Consider the following 8,993-nt stretch of genomic DNA (forward strand, 5'->3'; position numbering starts at 1 on the left):
TCTTGACATTCTCCTTGTATACCTTGTTGTTTTCATAATCCTAAAGATGGAACTCGTCGAGTTCATTAAGTTGAAGCATTCTTTTCTCTCCAGCAGCTTCCATGTCCAGATTCAGTTTCTTCAAAGCCCAATACGCTCTATGCTCTAGCTCCGCAGGCAAATGACACACCTTCCCATACACCAACTGGAAAAGTGACATTCCCAGGTCTTGTATGCTATTCTATAGGCTCACACAGCTTTATCTAGCTTCAACGACCAATCCTTCCTCGATGGACTCACAACCTTCTCCAAGATTCGCTTGATCTCACGGTTCGACACTTCAGCTTGCCCATTAGTTTGAGGATGGTAAGCTGTGGAAACACGGTGATTCACATGATATCTCTCCATTAACGCAGTGAACTTGTGATTGCAGAAATGCGATCCCTCATCACTGATTATAACCCTTGGAGTATCGAAACGTGTGAATATCCGCTTCCAAAGAAAAGTTATCACCACCTTCGCATCGTTGATTGGAAAGGCTTTAACCTCAACCTATTTAGACACATAATCCACCGCCAAAAGAATATACTGATTATTACATGACGAGACAAATGGCCCCATGAAGTCGATTCCCTAAACATCGAAAATCTCAACTTCAAGAAGAACATTGAGAGGCATCTTGTCCTCTTGGACATATTTCCAACTCTTTGGCAGCGATCACATCTTGACACGAATTAATGAGCATCCTTAAACAAAGTAGGCCAGAAAAATCCTGCTTGAAGAATACGGGTAGCTATCTTCTCTCCACCATAATGACCACCATACACAATAGAGTGATAATCTCTAAGAATACCCTCAGTTTCACTATACAGAATGCATCTCCTAATAATCTGATCTTCTTCCTGTCTGAACAAAAATGGCTCATCCCAACGATACCACTTCACCTCATGTAGAAACTTCTTCCTTTGAGCATAAGAGAGTTCTGGGGAAATAACATTACTCATAAAATAGTTCACTATGTCTGTAAACCATGGTTCTTCTTCTTGCACCCAAAAAAGTTGCTCATCGGGAAAAGATTTATTGATTAACATCTTATCTTGAGAAGCATTGCCTTGATCTTCCAGTCGTGAGAGATGATCCGCTACTTGATTTTCTGTACCTTTTTTATCTTTGATTTCTAGCTCGAATTCCTGAAGCAATAGAATCCATCGAATCAAACGAGGTTTTAAATATTTCTTCGAGACCAGATATCGAATAACGACATGATAAGTGAAAACTGTCACTTTTTTCCCAAGTAAGTAAGATCAGAATTTCTCGAAACCATAGACGATCGCCAAAAGCTCCTTCTCTGTTGTAGTGTAATTCAGCCGAGCACCGTTAAGGGTTTTACTAGCATAGTAAACCATATGGATACGTTCTGCTTTCTCTGGCCAATAACTGCTCCAACTGCATAGTCACTAGAATCACACATCATCTCGAAGGGCTCATTCCAATCAGGTGCAGTAATAATAGGTGATGTAGTCAAACTCTTCTTCAAGCTCTCAAAAGCAGCTAGACATTTTTCATCAAATTTGAAAGGAACATCCTTCTCTAACAGATTGCACAAGGGTTTAGAGATTTTGGAGAAGTCTTTGATAAATCGCCGATAGAAACTTGCATGACCAAGAAAACCGCGGATCCCCTTAACTGAGATTGGTGGATGGAGATTTTCAATAACCCCCACCTTGGCCTTATCCACTTCAAGACCTTTGCTAGATACCTTGTACCCAAGAATGATACTCTGTTGCACCATGAAGTGACATTTTTCCCAGTTGAGCACCATATTTGTCTCAACACATATTTTCAGTACCAAGCCAAGATTATGTAAACACTCGTCATGCGAAGTCCCGAACACAGATAAATCATCCATGAATACCTCCACGTTAGTGCCAATCATATTAGAGAATATGGCCATCATGCATCTCTGAAAAGTAGCAGGTGCACCATAAAGTCCGAAAGAAACTCGACGAAAAGCGAAAGTGCCAAAATGACATGTAAATGTGGTCTTCTCTTGATCTTCTGGGGAAATGCAAATCTGATTATAGCCCGAATACCCATCCAAAAGACAATAATACTCATGACCAACCAACCTATCAAGCATTTGATCGATGAATGGAAGCGGGAAGTGATCCTTCCCGGTGGCTTTATTCAGCTTCCGATAGTCCATGCATACTCTCCACCCTGTGACTGTCCGAGTAGGAATGAGCTCGTTCTTTTTATTAGCCACAACTGTAATGCCTCCCTTCTTAGGCACACTACACCGAGCTCACCCATGAATTGTCAGAAATAGGATAGATGATCCCTGCATCCAGCCATTTAAGAATTTCCTTCTTCACAACCTCTTTCATGATAGGATTGAGTCTTCTTTACTGTTCAACTGTTGGCTTACATCCTTCCTCAAGCAGAATTTTATGCATGCAATAAGAAGGGCTGATTCCATTGATATCTGCTATAGTCCATCCAATTGCTGATTTAAACTCTCTCAAAATTCTCAAGAGTTTATCTTCGTCACTACCTGAAAGGTCAGATATAATAATAACAGACAAAGTAGATGCATCACCTAAAAATACATACCTCAAGTGATCAGACAGTGGTTTGAGCTCAAGTGTGGGAGCTTCCTCAATAGATGGTTTGAGACGCTCTTGAGAATTTTTAAGCTCTGATAATCCAAGAGACTCAAATGGAAAATCCAATCTCCTTTTCCATGGAGAAGCATTCAAATACTGCAGTTGTTCTGACCCTTCTTCATCTTCACTATCAGATTTCCCTATTAAGGCTCTCTCTAAAGCATCCGTCCTTAGCATTTGATCAAGCTCCGAAGTCACTACAGAGTCGATCAACTTTACTTTAAAGCACTCTTCTTCATCAGTAGGGAATTTCATTGCATTGAAGACATTGAAAGTCACGTCCTGACCCTGAAATCTCATAGTAAGCTCACCCTTTTGCACATCGATCAGAGTTCGGCCTGTAGCTAAGAATGGTCTTCCCAAGATAATGGGAATCTTCTTATCTTCCTCGAAGTCCGGAATGATAAAATAAGCATGGAAGATGAGTTTATCCACCTTAACCAAGACATCCTCCACTACACCTCGTTGATAAGTGATGGAATGGTCAGCCAGTTCTAAAGACATGTTTACCGGTTTAGGATCAGGAAGTCCAAGTTTCTTGAAGACAGATAAGGGCATAAGATTGATGCTCGCTCCAAAGTCACACAAACACTTGTCGAAAGATAGATTTCCAATGATACAAGGTATCGAGAATCTTCCTGGATCTTTAAGTTTAGGAGGAAGTTTTTGTTACAGCACAACACTGCACTCTTCCGTTAGAGCGACGGTCTCCAACTCCTCAAGTTTAAGCTTCCAAGATTGAATACCCCTCATGAACTTAGCATAGCTCGACATCTGTTCTAGATATTCCACAAAAGGTATGTTAATGTGCAACTTCTTAAAACCTCCAAAAACTTACTTGTCAAACTTCTGTTTCTGAAGCCTTTTAGGATATGGAGGTGGCGGATAGACTTGTTTGACTCCTGTATTATGCTCCGGAGGAGTATTTTCAATAACATTCTTCTTCGGTTCAGCTTCACCATCCTTGTTCTCAGCAAAATCATCAAAAATCTCAATTTCTGAATTTTGGGAGGGCGCGGGCGCGCCTGTATTCTGGATTTTTTTTTCCAGAATGTTCCTTTTCTTGAATTTGAGGGCTAGAGACCCTTTCAGACCTCAGGGTGATTGCATTAAGCTGTTCTTTGACTTCTCTCTTTCCTGGATTAGCCTTTGTGTCACTCGGAAGAGTTCCTTGAGGTTGGTTTAATAAGGCGTTAGCAATCTTCCCTATTTGATTTTCCAAAGTTTTGATAGAAACTGCTTGGCTTTTGCACATAATCCTTAACTCCTCCAATTCAGATTTTTCATTAGAAGATGGATTGGCACCTCCATGAGATTTTTGTTGCATTCCCTGTGGCTGAAATTGTTGCCTTGGTGCAAACTGTTGCTAAAAACCAGGAGGATTGAAAGGCTTATTTCCAAACTACTGGTAAGGCTGTTGCACACCACCTTGATTATTGCTCCAGTCGAAGTTAGGATGATATCAGTTTTTAGGATGATAAGTAGCAGGAACAGGTTGCTGCGACCTCTGAAAGTTGCTCACGAACTGAGCTGGCTCACTAGATATAGCACATTGCTTCATCGCATGCGATCCGGCACAAAGCTCACAAATACTCATTATCGGTTGAACACCATAGTTGGTCCGATAATCGACCTTCATAGACAACGCCTTTAACTGAGCAGAGATAGCTGTAGCTGTATCCACCTCTGGAATTTCTGCTATCATCTCAATCAGATCATAAGCTTCCTAATAGCTCTTAGCCCATAAAGCTCCTCCTAATGCTGCATCGAACATAGGTCTTGACTGTGCTCCCAAACCATTATAAAAGCAATTGATCACCATCTAGTCAGGCATTTCATGATGAGGACACTTTCTAAGCATCTCCTTGTAGCGCTCCCAAGCTTCACATAAAGATTCAATCGATTGCTGCGCGAATTGAGTAAGAGCATTACTTATTGCAGCTGTCTTTTCCATAGGGAAGAATTAAGTAAGGAATTTCTGAGCAAGATCCTCCCAAGTAGCAATAGAACCAGCTGGTAGAGAGTGTAACCAACTCTTAGCTTTATCCCTCAGAAAGAATGGGAAAAGTCTCAATTTGACAGCATCTTCCGAAACATTATTGAACTTGAATGTGTCGCAGATCTCGATGAAATCCCTAATGTGCATATTGGGATCTTCCGTTGGAGCACCCCCAAACTGAACTGAGTTCTGGACCATCTGGATCGTGCCAGGATTGATCTCGAAGGTATTAGCCGCGATGGCTGGCCTGACAATGCTCGATTGAATGTCTATGATCTTTGGTTGAGAATACACTTTTAACGCTTTCATTTCTGTTACTGGATCTCTCATTGTAATGATTACTTCTTCTTCTTTTTCTTCACTTTCTTCTTCTTCAAAAACTTCTTTTTCCACTTCTTCAATAGTTTCCTTAAGAGATTGAGAACGTGTTCGCATACACGCTCTCTCGAGTACCTAAAACACAAATAAGTAAACCATGAAAGTAAAATAATCCGAGTCAGTGAACTTTAATGATCACTGATGTCAAGCACATAAACTAAAATTTAACACCGATCCCCGACAGCGGCGCCAAAAACTTGTTTGCACTAAAACACACGCGAAAACACACGCAAGATTACGTGATCACAAGTAGTATAAGATTTAAGTCGAGTTTGTTCCCACAGAGACTGGTTTAGGTTAAGTTTAGATTATGCACTTATGCAACATTGTATGATTATTGCTCACAGCTAAGACAAGTAACAAGTTTGATTTAATTTAACTACTTAAGATATTATACTAGCATGCATTAACTAAGAGATTAAATCTGGTTTACTTATATGAGAATAAAATATGGGATTCTAACTTCATTTAATACTTCATTCAAAGTTTATTTCTTTATCAATCGCATGCGATGGTGATGATAACTAATCAAACAACATGAAATTAGTATACACTATCTTTCGATACACGTATACCCTACAACTAAGCATCCAAAATCCAGATAGAAGTTAAGTAGACACCAATTATGCTTAGACCCTATATGTCTATAAGATTTAAAAACATAACGGTTGAAGAGCAAGTTATCTATTCTGATTACATAGGGTGTGTAAGATGGTTAAAATTACACTACGAATTATGCATGTTAATTCATACATAAACCTATGCTATCATGGAAAGTTATAAACCTCCATATTCACTATCGCTTCAATAAAGATTAACAAATAATCTTAGATGTTAGCTACACATCAAAGACGAATAAACACAACCAAAATAGGAAATCATTAATTACCACACACTAAAGATTTAGAACAATCAACTATTGAAGCCCATAAATAAATCTGCTAGAACCCCATGACAACGATTAGTTCATGATCGAACACATCGTTACCATGGGTTCCAATGAAAACATGGTAAATAATAAGTTCAGAATACTACGCAAGAATATATAAGTACTAGGGTTTAGAACAAATAAAAAACAAACATCCAAAAGTATCGCCTAAATAGAAGAATACAAAAGTTTGAAACTAGATCTTCTTCTCCTTAGCCGTCTCGTGTGCTCTAGGTCTTCGTATTGTTCTCCATGGATTCCTTGTTATTAAAAACGTCTTTTATCTTTATATATAAGCCCAAGTGGACCTGAAATCTCAGATAATCAGAATCGTAATAGAATCAGGATTCTGCAAAAACACACTGGTGCGGGCACGCTGCCTTTGGCGCGGGTGCGCTGCCTTGCTGGACTTTCTGGCGCGGCCGCCCCGCTTCTGGCGCGGGCGCGCCTGCTTTCTGACGAAAATTCTGATTTTTGTTGTTTTGCGCTCCTTTCTTCGTGCGATCTTCCGAAACTCCCATCCTGACCTCTTATTAGTATAAAAATATTGTAAAACTCCTTTCTTCCCTTTGACTAGTGCCCTGCAATGATTTAACACAAAAACACATTAAAAATACCACATACTTGAGTCCAAGACACCAAATTAAGCCGATATGGCAAGTAGATATAAATTCCACTTATCAAGTTCCCCGACTAACTATGAGAAAGAATCCACCGCTTACCAGTATTTAAAAAAGCTGAAATCGGGTTTGTTCGGTGAATGGACCTTTCAGTGATTAATCAGATAATCGGTCATTAATCGGATTGATTAATCGGAGCATTAATCGGAAGTAATTTATTTAATAAGTAATAATAAATAATTTTATTTAAATGTCACTAACCTTCCATAAGATTTACAAAAATAAAATCACATATCATTAATTAGATATTGATGTTTAAATGGTAATATTTACAAAAAAACTACCATCAATAGTCCATAATTGATATTTATATATTAATTAATTACTACTGTATACTCACTAACCACTACCTGGTAGTTAGAAATTACTACCTACTAGTTCAAGTCTTAAGATTTAAAATAAATCGAGTGAGGGTAGGACAAAACAATACAAATATGAAAGATGTAATCATTGTTGAATAAATTTAGAATACCTTAAAATTATGAATCGATCGAGTAAGCGAGTTGACTATTGTGATTTGAGAGAAAAAAATTAGGAATTTGTATAAAGGATTTAGGGATATAATAATATACAATTATTTCTGTATGTAAAAGAGTCAATAAATTAATTTATTATTATTATTAATTATTAAATGTTAAATATTAAATATTATTTTAAAAAAACTTTAGATTTTCTTTAAAAAATATTTTTTAATTAATTTCAGACTTTGACCGATTCGACCGATTTTCGACCCGAATCGACCGATTTTCCCAAACTGCCCGACTTTTGACCGATTTTTTAAAAAACCGTACTTTGAACCGACTAACATTTAATCGAGACGGGACCCATCTGAACTCTGATTAATTGGCCAATTTTTAGAATACTGCCGCTTACACTTCTTTAACGGGCTCCATTGAATATATTTATGAAGTTAATAAGGGAAAAGGCATCTTTCGGAGACCGACTCCTTTAACTAAATGGCAAACCAAAGATAAAAAGAAGTACTGCGAGTACCATGAATCTGTCGGACATAATACCCATGAGTGTCGACACTTGAAAGATGAGATAGAAGAACTCATCAAGGAAGGACGGCTTGCAGAATGGATTGTCAAAGAAGTAAGAAAGTATCGAGGCAACCGCCCGACCAATCGAAAAGGTTTAGGGCACGCCCGAGAAAGGGAAAAAAGGATAAATCTGATGACGTCAATTTCGTCAAGTCAGGAAGTATTCACGCTATCTTTGGAAGATCTCATTGTGCAGGAGACATGAATGAAGCGATGCACCGATATTTTATGGAAGCAAGAGGACCTATACTCACTGACGTTAACCGTCTCGAGGAAAGACCTCCCAAAATTTTCCGAGGAGAGATAAGGGACATCACTTTCACGGAGGAAGACGCCAAATGGGTTCACCATCCTCACAATGATGCTTTAATTATGAAGGTCTGCATTGGAACGATGAACGTCTATCGCGTGTTCATCGACAACGGAAGCTCAGTTAATATCCTTTACTATGATGCTTATAATAAGATGGGATTTCTCGACAAGGATATGGAATACGAAAATATATACATTTATGGTTTTGATGGAGAAGCGATAAAAGTAAAAGGGAAAGTGAGACTCCCCGTCACTGTGGGAGAAAGTCCTCTCTCGACAACATAGATCGTCCAGTTCATGGTGGTGGATCATGAGTCATCTCACAATGATCTTCTCGGATGACACTTTCTGAAAGACATGCAAATTGTCACCTCCATTCATCACTTATCCATGAAGTTTCCGACATGTAACGGCATAGGATGTGTCTGAGGATGTCAAGAGGATTCGAGAGAATGTTATAACAAGTCTATAATAGAATTACGCAAGAAGATTTCTGGCTAGGGTGAGAGGATCAAAATGTTATACTCTCTTGACAAGTCAGAGGAGGACAATATGAAAGTGGAAGTAGAAGACATAAAAGCTAAAGATGAAATAGTTGAAGAAATGACTTTGGTCGTAAAGGTTGAAGTGTTCATATGTCTTCCAAAAATAGATGAGCAAAGGAAGGTTGAAGATATAGAGGAAGAACTAGAAGATGAAGAGATGGAAGAAGAGTTTGATCCCAGCTTGTGTATGCCATTCAGTTTGTACAACGCTGGAGCTATGAATGAAAAATGGTGATTCCTCATATAAGGCGCAGCTTCGGCCCCATACTCGCATATATATATGAAGTTGATTCAGGTAGGGCTTAGCCAGGATAATAGACTAGTAGCAATAAAATTCCTTCTAGCCTAAGGGGGTAGTGCATACGTTAGGGTGCATTACGCTAAATTGCGTTGCGCATTGATGAAATTTTGAAGTTTTTTATTTTAATGAAATTCTGAAGTTTGTATTTCAAGACATGAAGAT

General features: G+C 38.6%; 1 non-coding gene across 1 annotated transcript; it reads left to right on the plus strand.

The window, feature by feature from the left end:
- Positions 1-4,477: 4,477 nt before the first annotated feature.
- On the plus strand, positions 4,478-4,588 carry LOC141688721 (small nucleolar RNA R71). The gene has a single exon (XR_012562154.1). It is a non-coding gene; the product is annotated as a small nucleolar RNA R71 (small nucleolar RNA).
- The last annotated feature ends 4,405 nt before the right edge of the window (positions 4,589-8,993 follow it).

The sequence above is a fragment of the Apium graveolens genome, chromosome 9, assembly GCF_009905375.1.
Source record: "Apium graveolens cultivar Ventura chromosome 9, ASM990537v1, whole genome shotgun sequence".
NCBI lineage: Eukaryota > Viridiplantae > Streptophyta > Magnoliopsida > Apiales > Apiaceae > Apium > Apium graveolens.